The 19,524-nt window shown below is 39.7% G+C and overlaps 1 long non-coding RNA gene across 2 annotated transcripts in view; it reads left to right on the plus strand.

Moving 5' to 3' along the window:
- LOC121819667 (uncharacterized) overlaps positions 1-19,524 on the plus strand; it is a 139,088-nt gene that overhangs the window by 95,419 nt on the left and 24,145 nt on the right. Inside the window, exons 3-4 of one of the 2 annotated variants that reach the window (XR_009600723.1) lie at positions 3,459-3,522; positions 6,240-7,357. This is a non-coding gene — a long non-coding RNA (uncharacterized LOC121819667). Of the gene's footprint in view, positions 1-3,458; positions 3,523-6,239; positions 7,358-19,524 lie in introns of those variants that run through there. The other variant, XR_006060010.2, reaches the window with a different exon arrangement.

Here is a 19,524-nt window from a genome sequence, read left to right on the forward strand (position 1 = left end):
GGAGCTGCCACTAGGCTGTGCCCTACTTCCTGGATCCCAAGTCATGCTTTGACCTTCTATCACTAGGACTATGCAGTTGGAACTCTCTATCTGCACTGAAGTTCTTGAGTTTCAGATCTGGAACATGCCTTCATCAGGGCTGTAGTGTTGCTGCTCAACACTCTGCTCCTGGGGCCTGAGTCCAAACTTTGACCTGCCGTTCTCTGGGCAGGTACCACTGCTGTATCCTGCACTACTCTCTAAGTCACCTTGATGAGCACCAGAAACCCAGATCCCAGTTCCATGGGTGATCTGCATATGCTTACACCTCAAACACTGGTACCACTAATGTCTTCTGCATCTGTGCTGCAGGCTCCAGATGCCATGGTAAATCCATGTGCCCCTGAGCCCAGGATCCTGGGTCCACTGCCTTTCATTTCATTTTCGAAATTCATCTACATCTCCCATCCCTCCCCACCCCACACGTATACACATACCTTATGCTTGGTTAAGATACTTTCTTGTAATAGATCCTTAGTCCTACCCCCTCTGTCAGTGCTGAAGCTTACATACTGTCTCACTCTCTCTGGATTTCTCACCTTGAGTCTCATACAGGTGGCCTGACTTCTAAATGTGAAATAACTCAATTGTTTTATCCCTTGCAATACTTGAAAAGGGATCCAAAGGTGTAATTGTACTATTCTAGTGCCCTAAGGCACAGACATTGAGCCTTGGCATTGGAACCAGTTAATTGGGCCCTCAAACAACCCAGTTGAGATCTGAGGCTGGAACACTTCTGCTTTGTGCTCTTATTTCTCTATCCTTTAGAATCGTCATGTTTCAGGTTTGGAGGAAATCATAAAGACCAAGCATTCAATAGTTATCAACTTTCATTCTTTTGCAACACAAGGAAGAATAATGTAGACACGGATAAGAATCTCCCATTGACGTAGATCAGTTGAGTTTACTCACTACAAAGATAATTTGCTTTGTGGGCATGTGCAATTGTCTTCTTTCAGTTCTCTTGGTTATTCTTTAGGTAAGAATACTGGCGTGAGTTATCATTTCCTTCTCCAGGCCATCTTCCTGACCCAGGGATTGAACCCGGCTCTCTTGCTTTGCAGGTGGATTCTTTACCATCTGAGCTACCAGGGAAGCCCTAGCTATTCTATACCTGTCTAATAGGTTTTTATTGTAATCATTGAACTGATATAATTTATATATTTTAAAAAATTAATTGCAGATATTGCTCTATATTTGTAGTAACAAATTACCTGTGGTGACCACAGCTGTAACAGAAAGTAAAGTTGAAAACTTCTGTACCTGGTCTAACCCTTCAACTGACTTCTGAGATCTTATGTTTCTGTCAAATTTATTTATCTTGCACTTGCACACGTCTAGTGGCAGAGGATCTGACTTGCTTCTTCCTGAGGGAACTCCAATTATTAGTAAGCTCAGTCTGGATGGAGCTGAAATATCTCTCTGAAATGTTTCCTTACCAGTTTTATTGTATATTCTTAGGCCATGTAGGAGGTGTCTGGGAAGAGGTCACAACAGATGGCAGACCTTTGGCTTCTTCCTTGTGGTGTTGGCCAAACCTATGATGGTACCACTAGACTTGATGTAGTCATTCTGGATAACAGGGAATTCTGCTTGATGACTAGAGCTGGTTAGCATTCTTGAAGCAGAGATGAAAGCATTTTGAAGAATGTCCAACCAGGAGAAGCATGTGGAGAAACTGGAGGTGAGGAAAACTCAAAAGATGCTCTTTGCCCTCTCTAAATGTCAGTGAATACCAATCTCACCCAAAGGAGCAGTAGAGTCTAAGAAAGGGAATTTATCTCTGTAGAAATGAATCCTGATCCACAGTATGAGGGCCGATAGAATTATTTTCTGGGCACAGCAAGAGTTTATAAATGAAATAAGTGTTCAAGAATCTGTATTTCAGAAAGAGAATGACTGGGTTTGATTCAAAGCCCTGCCATGCCACTTTGGACAGACCGTTCAAGCTTTAAACATTAGCTTCTTCTTCTGCATATTTTGGATAATAATAACACTAAGTCATTATGAGATTAAATGTGATAAGTTATGTAAAGGGTCACTAAAGGGCATTATTATTTATACTTAAAAATTTACATTCAAGTTAAAAGAGGTACTATTGGTAAAATTTTCAGAGTTAAGATAGCACACTTATTTTTTGGATAAATTCAAAATTTATACAAATTGAAAATCAAACTCATTAAATGGCCTCCCCCTACACTTTTTGTTCCCCTCCTAAATGATGTTTAGAAGCAGAGGATAGCTTTGCTAACCTCATCTCAGCAACTCTTTTCAAAGACTGTAGATTACTATGGAAATATTGCATTTGAAACTATGAGCTTAGTGATAAGTGCCATCATGACTCTGCTGGTCGTACCTTTCTATTCACGGGCATTCAGATGTATAAGACATTTCTTCTCTGATGGTACATACACAGTCTCTGAAATATCTTGATTCAACTACTTGGATTAGGGATTCTGTGCAGACATAGCCAACATTGTTGCTGGAGAGAAAATAAGAAGAGGCCAGTGTGAGAATAATCACAGGTGGCTCAGATAGTAAAGAATCTGCGTGCAATGGAGGAGACCCAGGTTCAGTATCTAGGTCAAGAAGATCCCCTGGAGAAGGGCATGGCAACCCACTCCAGTATGGCAACTTGCCCAGGGAATTCCATAGACAGAGAAGCCTGGTGGGCTACAGTCCATGGATTAACAGTCAGACACGACTAAGTGACTAACACACACAATAAACATACATTCCAATAAAATACCTGTTCCGTGATATTGTCTTTCAAATTTTAACTGGATGGGCCAAAACGGTGTCTTATTGCTTGATTTAACTGAAGTTGAACATTTTGTGATATATTAATAAGCAAAAGTTTTTTTTTTTAATTGTGAAATTTCTGTTCATGATTTCTGCCCATTTTCTATTGGATTGTATATGTCCTGCTTAAATTAGGTTGCCTTACTGTTATTGTGTTATTTTTTTAACATTATTTGTATTGATTTGTAGAAATTATCTTTACATGCCAAGGAAATGATCACTTTTACATGAATAATTTTTTACATTGTATATAATTTAAGTAGTGATGGTATCTAAAATATAAACCAGGGAATTATCAATATATCTTTAAGTTCTGGAAAATGATTTATGTGTGTGTGTGTTCATTATATGTGCTTTATTTGCAGTATTCCCAGATCAGTACTAATTTCTAATTAAAAGAAATAAGGAAAAAACATAAGTTCAGTTTTTATTATTGCTTCTTTAAAAAAAAAGCATCTTTCTTAAACTTCATTAACAAAGATGCTTGATACAAGTACACCACTTTTGTTCTGAGATTCCATAAGCTTTATTTATTCATTTTAGTCTTAAATATATGTCAAAATTGGGTAAGAATTTAGTTAAGAATACCACAGTTTTTATTCTGTTTTTTCTTCTAGATAGAGCATCGAGCAGCAATCATATTTTGCTTAAGGAAGTTCACTGCATACACTTGTTCCCAAGGTACTGTGCTATGCCGTTATACTGTCTGGATATATCTGAATGTAATTTCTTGTTTCTCTTAGTTTTACCAATAATATCTAGGAATATTTTAAGCTTGGGGTGTTCAATAATACTTAGTAGTTAGTTAAGTAGGAATTGGTGCATTATTAACATTCATCGTAGCAGCAATAGTAGTAGAAGTAGTATTTAGAGTTGTTGTTTTTAACATTTCTTCTGTGGGATATAATAAAAGAGGAAAATATGGTCAATTTCTTCATCTGGAAACTAGGAACACTAATGGCTTTTCCCTATGAATTTTTGTTTTTAAGTTTTAAAGAATTAATACATGAAAAAGTTGGCTTAAAGCTCAACATTCAGAAAACTAAGATCACGGCATCTGGTCCCATCACTTCATGGGAAATAGATGGGGAAACAGTGGAAACAGTGTCAGACTTTATTTTGGGGGGCTCCAAAATCACTGCAGATGGTGATTGCAGCCATGAAATTAAAAGACGCTTACTCCTTGGAAGAAAAGTTATGACCAACCTAGATAGCATATTCAAAAGCAGAGACATTACTTTGCCGACTAAGGTCTGTCTAGTCAAGGCTATGGTTTTTCCAGTGGTCATGTATGGATGTGAGAGTTGGACTGTGAAGAAGGCTGAGCGCCGAAGAATTGAGGCTTTTGAACTGTGGTGTTGGAGAAGACTCTTGAGAGTCCCTTAGACTGCAAGGAGATCCAACCAGTCCATCCTAAAGGAGATCAGCCCTGGGATTTCTTTAGAAGGACTGATGCTAAAGCTAAAACACCAGTACTTTGGCCACCTCATGCGAAGAGTTGACTCATTGGAAAAGACTGATGCTGGGAGGGATTGGGGGCAGGAGGAGAAGGGGATGACAGAGGATGAGATGGCTGAATGGCATCACCGACTCAATGGATGTGAGTTTGAATGAACTCTGGGAGATGGCGATGGACAAGGAAGCAATTCATGGGATCGCAGAGTCGGACACGACTGAGCGACTGAACTGAATTGAACTGAACTGAAAGCACAGGGCCTCATGTCTAACAAACAACTGCTTCTCAACAAAAAATATCTTTTATTATCATCTATCAATATTAAATCCTAATTCAAGAGAAAGCATTTCCACTCAAATTTTCCTGAGCCACTGAGGCACATTAATAATTGTTCTTTTCTAGAGGCAGTTCTGCTCCCAGAGGTAAGTGTTAGAACTTGAGAGAAGCCCATAGATGTCAGATGTTTGCTCCAGGGTCAAATTTGTCCATGAAAAGGGTATTCTTTCTCCATCTTAGTAAAACATACAGTGCTCAGCAGTGCTCAAATCACTCCCTAAATCTGTTAAATTAAGTCCTTTTCTAGGAAAATTACCAAGTAGAGGGAGAAAAACAACTGTATGTCATCCAGTATTGTGTGCACACTTAGGTCTTTAATTACATAGAGTTTGATTCTGTGCTTGACCAAGAAAGAAATGTGGTTCTTGCTAATGAGTTGAGCACATAGGAATTTGGAGATGTTCATTGTCAACAGTGCTTCCAGGAAGTTTCCCCTCCATTGTCGTGGTTCATTATTGGATTATATGATTTTCATTTTTTCCGTCCCCAGCCTTACCACTTTAAATGTTCCATCCTTTGCAATCAAATGCAATTCTTAAGCTTCATTTAGAAGTAACAATAGTGGTGTTCTATGGAATGGAAAAAGAAAAGGAAGAAAAAAAATAGAGATGAGATCTAATTTACCAGAACACATCTTAAGAAATGAGAAGAAGATAAACCTGTCCCTTAGAACCCACAACACTCCAGTATAGGGCCTAGTGTGGGGAATTCGCAGTGGATTAGGGTTTTACAGGCAGATTTCTGGGAAACAGGGTTTTGTTGGAATGGGGAGCCATAGAGCCATGGGCCTGTTGCAAAACTATTTGGGAACCTTGTCTGTTTAACAGCCTCCAAAATACTTCCAAAGGTCACAAATGCTAAAAATAATAGAAACAAGTATAGCCAACTTCCCTGGGTTGGGAGCAAGCTCTGTAAAGTGAAGGTGGTGTAGGACTAAGCCTCTGGATATAGGGGAAACATCAACTTCCTCTATAAATCTTGGTTTCCTACTATGTTCACCTCTTGGGTTCTGTCTCTGGTTATGCAGACAGGAGAGCACCTGGTTAGGAGTCCGAAGAACTGAGGACTTATTACACCACGACCTCATCTATCATCTCTATGAATCTACATCCTTGAAATTGAAAGTGTTAGTTGCTCAGTCGTGTTTGACTCTCTGTGACCGCCAACGGACTGTAGCCTGCCAGGCTCCTCAGTCCATGGGATTTTCCAGGCAAGAATACTGGAGTAGGTTGCCAGTTGACATCCTTGAATGTCCTCTTTTGATGGTATGAGCCTATGATCCTACTTTTCAAGTGCAAGGGCTGAAATCATAGGGTTAAATGTAAGCAAGATCCTTTCTAAGCAAGCCAGGCTGTTTTGATGAATACATTTTTGTGTAAAGTCATGGACTTTTTGACCACACAATCATTAATCTTATCATTCTTCCAGCTGCCTCTACCTCCCACACCCACCCATTTCCCATGCATTTTTAGATTGTTTTAAAATCAGCCTCAGACAAGCCAACATGGATTTATAAAATATGATTATTAGACTATATCTTGCATTTTAGGAATTTAGAGCTGCTTAGGCACTTGGGAAATTTCAGGTCCAATTTCTGTATTTTCAGGCAGAGCAGCAAAATGATTTCTACTTGAAGATGAGATATTGCAACTGTCCTGCGCATAACCCTCGGGCTCTGCCTTCCAGTGCACTTTTCTGGACTGCTAGACCTGCATCTGCATATCTTTGCCTAAGGACTTTTCCCTGGCCTTTTGGAGGCGACTCTGCCCACACATGGCAGGCCAGAGATGCCTGGGGAATTACTGCCTTATATTCCAGCATCCTTTTGTCAGTGATAGAAAGTATGTATGATATACTTATCATATATAAGTATCCTGGTTTCATCCCTATCAGTTCTCACCTTTGCCTGTTTAAGTAACTCTGAGGCACATGTTCTGCACTGGCTCCCAGAGTTACCAACATTGGTAACCTGGATAGTTATCACTTAGAATATATTGTAGTGTAATAGTTTCCCCTATACTGGCATCCTTTCCTTCCCTGACTTACTTCCCTATTACCTGGGTTCCCTAGATTACCTTCCAAATATCTGCCATTTGTGCACAAATCCTAACCTCAGGTTCTACTCCTGGGGGAATTCAAAGATGCCTCTGCACCTTGCACATACATCTACCACATTTTCCTAGCAGAAGGATTCCTAATGGGTTGCTATTATTGCTGTGACCCCTACCAGCTGATAGATTTGTTGATTATTGTCAGTAGCTTTGCATTGTTGCTTGCTCAGGCTTTAGTACAGTCCTAGCATGTTATAAGATGTGGTGCATCTTTGTGGCAATGAATTAAATTGAATTTCTCAGACTTTTTCATTGGTTACGCCAAAGCTGGAAAGAAGTGCCCGGGGCTCTTGAATCCTATGTTTCTCTTCATGCAACAGCATCATCCATACCTTCTGTGATGGACCTCTACTGCTTATGACCACCCAGCATGCATTCCACCCTATGGGGACAATTTCAGTCCCCATAGCTAGGGTGCGCCTTCCAGTTCATGTGGTCCTTTCCTCTGACCACAGCGGTTTGTTCAGAGGTCCAAACTTTTGGAACTGCAAAACTGAGAAGCCTATTCTTTCTCTCTTCTTACTTTCCTTTCTCCCTTCCTCCCTCCCTTTCTCTCTCTCTCTCTCTCTCTCTCTCTCTCTCTATTTCCTTCTTTTATTCATTCTTTCATTATTACTAGAGTTACTGAACTTATAGGGATGTGAGCCTAGAGCTTGCTGGTGGACTACTTTCTACCCAAAGAAGAGAGCCTGCTCAAAGTAAAATCAATAGAAAAAAAAAAAATAGAATGAATGGGGCAGGGGGAGAGAGAGTAGAGAGAGATTGAATCCTAAAGACACTGTCTTAGTTCTTGCATAGAGATGTGCTTAAAAGATCTTGAACTTTTTAACTATGTAAGTCAACATATTACCATTTTTGCTTAAGTCAAAATGAATTTCTTAGGGTTCTTGAGTTTCTTAGAGTTAAATACAAACTTTAGTTAAATTATTGTACCCACTTAGCACCAGACCCTGTTCAGGTGCTAGAGATTCAGAGATACAGGTACTTTTACTGTCCATGGAGAATTTGCATATGAATGAATAATTTAAGGAGTAATATTATAACACTTCCCTGGTGGCTCATCTGGTAAAGAGTCTGCCTGCAGTGCGGAAGACCTGAGTTTGATCCCTGGGTTGAGAAGATCCCCTGGAGAAGACTATCTGCTCCAGTATTCTGGTCTGGAAAATTCCAGGGACTGTGTAGTCCATGGGGTCCCAAAGAGTTGGACACGACTGAGTGACTTTCACAAACATAACACTAGGTTTTCCACCTTATGCTTTCCTTTTTTTTTTTTTGGAGCCACTGTGTTTCTTCTTCTCTTGGCTTTCTCAAGAGGCAAAGAAGCTGGGTTATTTTCCTTTCAGTTTCCCCAGTCACAGAGAATTCCTTTCTAGTACCTTTTTTTTTTTTTAAGAGGCCAGCATATCCTGGTTGTTTGTTCCATGTGATGAATGTCCCCATTGCTTATTAACCTTCAAAACAGGCAGCCCCCACTATTAGGGCTTATGGTCTGTATGAGACAACATAAAAACAAGACGCATTCTCCCCCATGCACATTTCAAATGAAATGTAACAGAAGAGAAATAAATAAAATGGAAAAAAATGCCTTAAATGGTTTATGTTGGAAAATGTTATATGGGCAATAATGGTACTTATATGGGCTTTGGGCAGAGACTTTGATAATGAAGGTTAAATGAGGGAATGTTACAAAAAATGTTCACTGTTCATAAAAATAAATCTCTGGTATGAACCAGAATGAAATCAGCAGAGTTGCAGGCACTGAGAGCAGCTGGGGTGACCTCAGCCTCAGGTTGGTAATAGCCAGACTAGCTGGAACCACACACTCTCACCTCAGCAGGATTCACTTAGCTCTCCATCACAAGAACATTGAGTTCCACGGGCCTCAGAGGTGGCTCTTCAGCTGTCACTGAAAAATAAGGATATTGTTCTTTCTAGCATTCTTCCTTTCTAGGTCCTGGCAGGGTTTCCAGGGACCCTGTCTTTCTAGGTTAAGTATCTGTCCAGAGGTTTCAAATGCAAATGTCCAGCAGCAGGTTGTGAATGAGTAAAATGGACTTGAAAGCTGCTGCTGCTAAGTTGTTTCAGTCGTGTCCGACCCTGTGCGACCCCATAGACGACAGCCCACCAGACTCCGCTGTCCCTGGGATTCTCCAGGCAAGAACACTGGAGTGGGTTGCCATTTCCTTCTCCCATGCATGAAACTGAAAAGTGAAAGTGAAGTCACTCAGTCGAGTCAGACTCTTAGCGACCCCGTGGACTACAGCTACCAGGCTCCTCCATCCATGGGATTTTCCAGGCACGAGTACTGGAATGGGGTGCAATTGCCTTCTCCAGACTTGAAAGGGATAGTGGCAAATTGGAGAAACATGTGCCATATAAAAGGGTCACCACTACTCAGTTCAGACAGTAGGAATGCCAGCTTAGTGGGGTTCAGTCTTTCCTTTTTTCAAGGGGAAAGCTGGAGTTCTCAATTTTATGATTTTTTAAAAATAATTTTAAATATTTGTAACTGATTTCAGTTATATATAATATATGAATATATTTATATACATATATATTAATATATGTATATAGATATTTATGGGTATAGGGGAAGAATACTTGTCTAAGGAACAAAATTGGCCTAGCAGCAACCAGTTTGGAATCTATTATAAGTGAATGCTGAGATTGTAATTATCATTGTTTACTTTCATTGATTTAATAATTCATTGATTATTGCTGTCAAACTGTCAGATAAAGGTCCTCCATAATGTCTAGTCCTGGAGGCAAGAGCTTGTATCTGAAACAGCCATTTATTAGCACGTACTGTGTGCTGGGCATTTGTCTATGAGCTTCACATGGATTATTTCATTATATTTGCCTTACCGTCCAAAAAGAAAGCACCACTGTTGGCCTATTTACAATAAAGGAAACTGAGGTTTCCAGGAATGAAGTATTTGATTGACCACAGTTATTGTATAGGACACCTTTTGTACAGCGCCTCTCGTCATCTTGGCCTTGCCACTGTTTCCAGCCAAGGCTACCACTCCACCTTGTGTGCTCTGGCTTCCTTTGGCTGCACAAAGATATTAATACATCATGGGGCAGGCCTCTGCCTATGAGGCAGGAGCTGATGGATACAGGCTTTTGTCCCTGGCTGACAGTTCTGACGCACATGCCATAAGGCTCCTCAGAAGGCCTTGTGTGAAGTACGCAGTCACCTGTAGCAGTTAACACTTTCTCGTACTGGTGTTTCCTCCTTTCCTGTTCACATCCCTGCCCCTTATTTAGGGAGTCACATTCCCCCAGTAAACCACCTATACATGCCACATCTTCATCGCAGGCTCTGCTGTTGGGGAAGTCAAGCTAAGACAGTAAGGGGTAAAGCTGGAATTAAAATCTAATTTTGACTTGTCTCCAAGTGAATACTGTATCAAATCAGTCTTTATGTGATTCCTTTGCCAGGTCCTTTCCAGTCTGATTGATTGTGAAATAAAGCTTTTGAGTTAAAAAAGGCTCCGAAAGGACTCTTGACCAGCAGAAAGGGAAGATGGTAGTGTGAGGTAGTTGGTACACAGAAAATAAATAGGAGAAACAAGGCAAAATGTAATTTTAGTTCATAATACAGTTAAATTTTTAGCACTGCTTATGTGTTTGTCACTGTGCCAAGTGCTAAGAAAAGAACGCACAACTATGGAAATGAAAACTATGGTGGAAAAGACTTATTTCCAAAGATCTTCAGTAACTTTAGGCGAGAATGTCAATTTCAAATGCCTGCAGGGGCCAAGTGAGACCCTGGAGTTAAACCAGCCCGGTTTTTGTTTGCATATCAAACACAACTGCGTAGTTTTCACTGCTACAGAGAATTAGGCTTTAGTTTTTGTCCCATTTTTCTTCCAATATATGGCTGTCCCAGTCTGCTCATTTTCCCATTTTGGATAGACATGAAAGTACAAAATAGTTTGCTTTCATTAATTCATTAATAAAAATTGAGATACAATTGGTATATAGCATTTACCAATGTTTAAGTATAAGGTGAACAGCATTTTGGTTTGATACATTTGTGTATTGCAACACGATTATAATAATGTTAGCTTTAGCTGACACCTCTGTCTTATCACACAACTGTCCCTTTTTTTGTTATAACAACAATGAAGACTTAGTCTCTTAGCAATTCTGAAGTTTATAAAACAGTATTGTTGAGTATACTCACTATGCTGTGCGTTAGATCTCCTGAAATTATTTATCTGCTAGTTTCAAGTTTGTACCCTTAAACACCACCTCCCATTCCCCTACCACCTAGCTCCTGGTAACCACTATGAAAAATGAAAGTGCAGTCTCGCAGCTGTTTCTGACTGTGGCTCCATGGACTATAGCCTACCAGGCTCCTCTGTCCACGGAATTCTTCAGGCAAGAGCACTGGAATGGGTGTCCATTCCCTTTTCCAGGAGATCTTCCCAACCCAGGGATCAAACTCGGGTCTTTGCATTGCAGGCAGATTCTTTACTATCTGAGCCACCAAGGAAGTCCCAGTAACCACTATACAACTCTCGATTTTAACTAGTTTGGCTTTTTTTTCTAAGTTGCAAATATAAATGATATCATGCAATATTTGTCTTTCTGTCTGACATCTCACTTAGCATTATACTCTCATGATCCATCCATATTGTTGGCAATGGCAGGACTTTCTTCTTCCTCGTGGCTTTATAATATTCTATATCTCTACTGCATTGTTTTATTCTTTTTTCTCTTGACACTTAGGTTGTTTCCAAAGCTTGTCTATTATATTATAAATAATGCTGGATTGAACATAGATGTGTATATATCTCTTTGAGATACTGATTTCAGTTCCTTCAGATGTACACCCAGAAATGGGATTGCTGGATCATATGGTAGTTAATTTTTTTTTCTTTTGAGCAACTTCCATCCTCTTTTCTACAATGGCTATACCATTTTACCACCCCACTGAAAGATTCCCTTTTCTCCATATTCTTGTCATCGTTTGTTATGTCTTCTCTTTTTGATGATAGGCATTCTGACAGGTGTGAGAAGATAATCTCATTTTGGTTTTGATTTGCATTTTCCTGATGGCTAGTGATGTCAGGCACCTTTGTATCAATATATACCTATTGGCCATTTGTATGTCTTTTTTGGTAAAATGTCTTTTCAGGTTTTTTGCCCATTTAAAAATTGGATTATTTTCTTTTTTTTCCCCTTGAGTTGTATGAGTTCTTTATATGTTTTGGGTATTAATACCTTTATCACATACATGGATATTTTCTCCCATTTCATAGGCTGCTTTTTCACTTTATTAACAGTTTCCTTTGTGCTTCCCAGGTGGGACAGTGGTAAAAGAATCTGCAAGCCAAAGCATTCTGCTGTGCAGAATCCCATTAGTTTAATGAGGTCTTACTTGTTTCTGTTCGTTTTTGTTGCCTTTGGTATTGTGTCTTAGGCAAGAAATCATGGACAAGACCAGTGTTAAGGATCTTTTTCTCTATGTTTTCTCAGACTTTTATGGAAGTCTTTGATCCATTTTGAGTTAATTTTTGTCAGTAGAGTAAGACAGCAGTCTAGTTTCATGATGCATGTGGATACCCAGTTTTCCCAATGCTATTTACTGAAAAGATTGTCCTTTCTCCAGTGCATGTTCTTGGCACACTTTTCATTCAGTTGACATATATGTACGGGTTTATGTCTGGACTCTATATTGTGTTCCACTAGTCTTTGTGCCTGCACTTTCCTTACAACTGTAAAGAAAGCAGCCCCTTAAGGTTAATGACAAATGGCAACCGATTCTGCCATCCTGTTAAGGGAATATGATAGAGTCTGGGAACTGGGAAGGCTGGCCTGTCTATCAGCTAGAAGTCGACTCCAGCTGTCTGTCACTGTGTGGGAATGCTGGTTTCCTCATGCCAGATCTCCTAAATATCTGTGAAAATCTCTAGATTTTAAAATGTTAAGTGATTTCAAACTTCTTAAACAATAGGCAAGTCAAGCCTGATGGAGCACACAGAACACATCTGCAGTTGCATTTTACACACAGGCCCCTGGTCTGCACTCTGTGATACAGGCTCAGCCCTCTTCTCCTCCAAAGCCCTTGAGCTGCGCCCTGTTTTCCTGGGAGAGATGCAAGACTGGGAAGAGTGGCATAGGATGTGGGCTGCCAGCGAATTTGTCTCTTAGGATTCTCTTCACTTTCTATTTTTAGAGAAAGTAGGTTAAGACTTCTTTATTTGTGTGTGTATGTGTGCATGTGCATGTGTGTTTGCTAAGGGTTCAGAAATAGACCTAATTTAAGAAAAACACACAATCAAATATGTACATTGATGTTCTTTAGAAACTATGAAGAGGGCAAGGAAAAACTAGTTAACCAAATAAGTGGCTTTTGCTGGTGGATGGTGGAATTTGAACATGTAGGTAGAGTTTTTTTTTTTTTTTTTTTATTCTTAAATCAGGAGGAAGGGAGTGTAGAACTTTCTTTTTTTTTTCTTTGTGTAAAATTACCATGTCCCCTGGCCAGATTTCTATTGGCCTTGCTGATTAGTTGGCTATTTTAGTAGTTCATTGTCTCATCCTTTAGAAAAAGCCCCTCCTAAATGCGACTCACTATGTCATAACTATATAAAATATTCATTGAGATGGTGCTTTTAATGGATTTGTTTGGAATGAACTCGAGCAGAGGGAGCCATCGCTGATTTGTGGAGCAGCAGGACAGTTTCAGGGCTGTGTCTGCCCTAAGCATTGCTTTGTTCAACAAGGCCCTCCACCTGCCCTCTTTGCCTGCAGGCTCTAATCTGAGAGAAGGCACTAAAACCATACTTTTGGGGCTTTTCAAGACTAGAATTTGTATCCATTTTTCATAAAGGTGTTCCAGTGTGCTGTTTTTCATATTGTGTTCAATAGAGATCTACTACAGCTTGTCTGAATTATACTGGAGTGTTCATGCCACGTAGGATTCATTGCCTAGAGTGAGTTCTTGAACTCCAGAATTAGACAAATTTGGCTTTGAATCCTGACTGTGTCACCTACTAGTTATGTGACCCTCAGGCAAATATTTTAACATTTCTGAGCTTTAGCTTCCTTATCTTTTTGACCTAGAAAATGCTAGTACATACTTCGTATAGAATTTGAAGCTTGAATGGGGATAGTTTGCAAAGTACATACTCTAGTGCCTAGGACATATTAGAAACTTACTAACATTGTCCATTATTCTCTACGTAGTACCATAAATCCAACCACTGCAGCATATCTGGGACCGCTAGAGGTTTGTATGGAGTTTTCTGCTAAACATGCCATGTGGTTCTTTTCTTTTACCAAACTTGACAGTAGAGCAGGGATAACTGAGCACTCTGAAACAAATGGAAGTATTGTGGACCAGAGAGGATAAGGGACATGATCAAGACTGTTCTGCAAATTAGTGATGTCAGACCAGGAAATATAAGTGAGTATTTTGACCCCTTTCTCAGCATTAATTATAAATCTTTTAAAAAATCAGATTAGGAGCTTTTCTTTTTTCTTTATTTGTTGCAACCAGAGTACATCTGAATCTGAAATCATGCCATCATGACCTCTATTATTTAATTTCTGTGTGTGTACCTCTTTACTTTCTGATTCTAAGTAGTCACCTTGCCAACCTTTTGTAAAATGAAATAAAAAGTCACAAAAATCTTCCCTAACTTAATACAACCAGCCTCCAAACCTGGAGTCTCTAGGCCCAGCCCCAGCACCCAGCAAGCATGCTCTCATTTTGTCCCACCCCATTCCATTCCCTCCTGGTTCTGAACACTGTGTATCTGTTAGAAGGAACTGTAATCCATTTGGGGAATGACCTTGGGCAAATTACTTCACTTTTTGGGTCACGGTTTCTCCATCCTTAAAATGGAAAAGATGATTAATTTCTTAATAAGGGGATAATAGTTCCCCATAAAGGTATGGAAGGCATTTGACAATGATCCACTTTGCCTGTTGCCTTCTGGGACTGGGTGGGGCTGGGGTTTTATTTTTATAATCTTCAAATTGAAGACACAAATAATTTTCATAAGGTTGCAGAAATAATGAAACAGCTATTTCTGAGGGCAAGGTCCAGTGAAGTGGTCAGGATGGAGCAAACACGGGGGAAATGGGCCAGAGGCGGCCTCAGATACGTTCTTCCTTGGTGTATCTGTTATGGGAGGGAAAAGAGGCTCCTCAAGATCCTGATTAAGCAGGGATTGCCAAGGCACTCTCTGTATCCAGACAAACAAGAGCTACCCCTCCCCCTTCCCTCTTACTCTTAAAACAAAAATCTATGAAGATTTAATCACATTGCTTTATCTCCAGGACCTAACCTCTGAGTGTTCCTGAGAACATTTCAGTTTGTCTCTAGGCTCTCAAGCTTGTGCCTCGATGGGAATGTGATCCCTTTAGGCTTTTTACTTGAGTGGAAGAAGCAAAGATTACTTTTTGTTCCCCTTTGACTCTTCTGAATTAACATGAAATTGAAGATGACTATAGTTAGGGGAAGAGAGAGAGAGAACAATGAGAAGGGAAGTGAGGAAGGAGGCTCAGAAAGCCAGTGCAAAGAGTATGTCTTGGAACCCGAGGGAAGCTCCGTGTTCATCAAGGTGATAGTTTCCTTCCAGGCCATCAGCAGAATGAAAACGGCTCACCCAGCCTCATTTAAACCCTTTCATCTAGGTCTCTGAGGCCCTCCTCTGGGGAGTGCTCTTTGGAGTGTGAATTCCTCTAAGCTCATTATCTCAGTGTAAGTGCAGATGCTACCCCCACCCGCCTTTGGTCCTTCTTCCACTGCAACCGCCCTTTCTGGGCTCTAGGACCAAACTGATGCTGGCAATAAGGGTGACTGCATCTTAATTGTGTAAGTGACAAACAATGTGGATACTGATGTCTCAGTATTAATTAATGGAATTGGATGTTTGTGGCTGTCATATCAACCAGCCACTTTTTTTTTCAGAAGAGTATTTAAACCATGGGTAGGAGTTTGGACCACAGGTAGTGGTTTGGAGGACTTCCCTGGAGGCTCAGTGATAAAGAATCTGCTTGCTGATGCAGGAGATGTGGGTTTGATCCCGGGGTCGGGAAGATTCCTGGAGTAGGAAATGGCAGCCCACTCCAGGGTTCTTGCCTGGGAAATCCCATAAACAGAGGAGTCTGGAGGGCTACAGTTCACGGGGTCACAAACAAGTTGGACATGACTTAGCAACTAAACAAGGGGTTTGGAAGCTCTCTATACAAGTCTAAGGGTTGATTGGGATTGGTGAAAGGACCTGCCTCTTTGGTTTAAGTCTTGTGAGCTTTGTCTAAAACCACAGACTTAGATTCCAGTGCTGAGAGAGTGGGGAGGCCTGAGGAGAAGGGGTTTCTGCTGCCTTTCACCCTCCTTCCCTCCACACCTTTGCCACTGGCTTGTTCCTTCCCACTTCCTCCCACGGCTGTGCCTGCTCTGTGCAGGGTAAGTCCACCCATTTGCCTGCTTAACATGAGGTGTGAAATAAATGGTAGCAAAAGAATGCCATGAGAAAAATGTTGGTAGAGCATATTGGGATATAGTCACCAGGTATTTTTTGGTCTGAAAAAAAGGCTTGAATTCAATAGTCTGTCCTTCTGAAGTGTCCTTTATTTGCATTTTTGGATCCTTCCTTCTTTTCCTCTTTCTTTCTCCATCCCTTTTCTTTACTGTTCTTTCTTTCCTTGAACAGAAGTCATATTTATTTCAAATTTTTTTGAATAACATTGTTTTTGGATTATGAATTGAAACAATATATACTCATTATAAGAAAATCAGCTAAAGAATTATGAAAGAATGCCAACTGAGAAGTAATAACATTGAGGTGTTAGTGGTGATAAGCTCTATGCTAAGTGCTTCACATATATGATCTCATTTAATCCTTTTGAGAACCATGTGAGAAAGTTACTATTATCACTTGAGTTTTGCAGATGAGAAAACTAAAACAGAGAGGTTATGTAACTTGCCTAAAGTCACATAGCCAGTGAGCAGTAGTGTAGACTTGGAACCCAGGTGGTCTAACTCCAGAGTCTCTTTCTTATCCAGCGTGCTCTGTGCTGTGCCAACTACACACCAAGAAAGACAATGCCAACTGGGGAGACCTTCAGTCACTCAGATTAGTCCTCCTTGGGAACATCCGGTCCGAGGAACTCATCACCCTTCACACTAAGGCTCTCTACTTCACGGGCTCAGAAGCCTGTCTTTTACAGGGATGAAATCAACATTACTAAATTCACAGAAACAGCTGTGGTACTGAGACTATTAATCTCATTAATTTACAAAGAACAAGTCTAGGGAGACTTACATTTACCTATCAGTACATCCTCATTCTGCAGTAGAACTGCATGGGAAGCTAACCAACTACTGTTTCCTTGGACTGGGGAGCCTCAAGTCAGTGCATGGGAGTCATTTAGCTAACTCTCAGCTGAGTTATCTTTTCAAAACCACTGTTTTCCTCTTCCCCTACCTCCTTCATTACAGGAGTAATGGAAACCCTAATAAACCAGTGTAATAAGCCAAGTCATCTCTCTCCTTTATCCTATGACCACTCTCCATTCTGATAACACATTGGTTCTATAGACTTCTTTCTACCATCAGTTAGGCTGCAGTTAAGTCTTTTTGGTCTGGGAGTCATTCTATCTTCTAAAGTTTGCATATTTCTGCTTGTGTCTGCCAACTGTTAATTTAAGCTCAAGTCTTAAAGGGCACATTTTAAAAATTTTATGGAAGTATATTTTACAGATCACAAAATTTTAAAGATAAAATTACACTCTTTTAAAATGTACAATTCAGTGGTTTTTATGAAGTTTACCAGGTTGTGCAGCCACTCTAACGCTTTCATCCCCCCAGTAAGATCCATCATGCCCATTAACAGTTAATCTCTGTTCCCATCCTGGATTTCATAGAAATGAAATCCTACAGTATGAGGTCTTTGTATCTGGCTTCTTTCAATTAGCATAATGTTTTGGAAATCGATCCATATGGTAGTGTGTATCATTATGCATTCCTTTTTATTAGTGAATAATGTTTCATTGTATGGGTATGTTATGTTTTATTTATCTGTTCATCTGATGAACATTTGAATTGTTTCCATTTTTTAGCTATTATGAATAATGCTTCTGTGAACATTCATGTGCAACTTTTTGTGTGGTCATGTTTTCATTTCTCTTGGGCAGATATCAATGAGTGGAATTGCTCAGTCATATGGTAGATTTATGCTTAACTTTTTGAGAAACATCCAAAATATTTCCCAAAGTGGCTACATCAAAGGGCTGTTTTACTGGCCTAATTTCCAAGTTGTTGGCCTATCCGTCATGCTAGCTCCCCAGGGCTGAAAATGAAAGGAAAGAAAATGACCCATAATCTCATCCTTATTAACATTTCATTGATACATACAGAATTGTTATTTTATGTATCATACTATATAAATACAAATGTATAAAATTTTATGCACAATAGAGTAAAACATATTTGTATATGAATGTCTGTAATTCACATCAAGAAAACTATGTATCTATATACATATATGTATATAAATATTATACAAGATGAAAATGTACTTATACATACACTTGGGACACATTATAGTAATAATTGAACTTTTTAAGCTTAGTTATAACTGAATCATTGTCACTTATCTGTATTATTAAATATGAAGTAAATGTGATGTTTAATCTTATTAATAGACTCCACATAATATACCATAGTTTTTTAAACCATTGTCCTTTTTTGGACTTCTGCATGGTGTTGTATTTACGTCTAAGTCATAATTTTTAAAATATATATATACCTTCAATATTTACTTAAATTTTTTACCTGCGCTCTGTCTCATGCATTTCTTGAATACTTTGATGTTTCACGGCTGTATTCACACTTCATCAGGTTTTCCCTCTCAGTACCTCTTGGTGCAATGTGAAGTCTGGTCCTTTCACCCACAGAATCACTTAGAAGGCAAACTTCTTTTTAAAGTGTGTCTGTTTCTAATAATATCAAAGCTGAAAAAAAAAAAAAAAAGTAAAAGTTGCTCAGTCGCGTCTGACTCTTTGTGATCCCATAGACTGTAGCCTGCCAGGCTCCTCTGTCCATGGAATTCTCCTGGCAAGAGTACTGGAGTGGGTTGCCATTTCCTCCTCCAGGGCATCTTGTTGACCCAGGGCTTGAACCTGGGACTCCTGCATTGCAGGCAAGTTCTTTACCATTTGAGCCATCAGGGAAGCCAAAGGGGGATGTAATTTAAAAACCAACCTCAAGAAGGGTGGTGGTTTTGTGAGTTTAGATAGTCTGGCTGAAGTATTGCACTCTGTAGTAGGGTTTTATATAAGTCTTGTCTGAGGATGGGAAAGCGAGGTGACTTCCTACGATTCTCCCAGAGATATAGTAAGAATGATAGATCTTAATATAAAATACTAAGATGAGATAATGCCTTTAGTGACCTTCTAACACACTGCCATATTGTAAACCAAGGCTTCCAACTTATAAAACAAATTCTCGGTGGAGATCTGTTCATCTGGCTGTTCATGTGTCTTTACACGGCCAGTCAAGAACTGCCATGGCTTCCCAAACTATGCCACGTCTTACCCAAGCTGGGAAACTATCCCTTCCATCAGAAGAGACTTTTAACCTTCCAATTTCCCTCCCCCCGACCTTTTTAAAAAATAAAGTCTCATTGAGATACACATGTACTAAAATATCCTATTGAGATACATACACGCCAAACCATTATCCTTTTAAAATAGGTTTTATTCAGATACGCACATACTGAAATATCACCGTATTAAAATATGTACTGCAGT

The sequence above is a fragment of the Ovis aries genome, chromosome 5 (assembly GCF_016772045.2).
Source record: "Ovis aries strain OAR_USU_Benz2616 breed Rambouillet chromosome 5, ARS-UI_Ramb_v3.0, whole genome shotgun sequence".
In the NCBI taxonomy this organism is placed as follows: domain Eukaryota; kingdom Metazoa; phylum Chordata; class Mammalia; order Artiodactyla; family Bovidae; genus Ovis; species Ovis aries.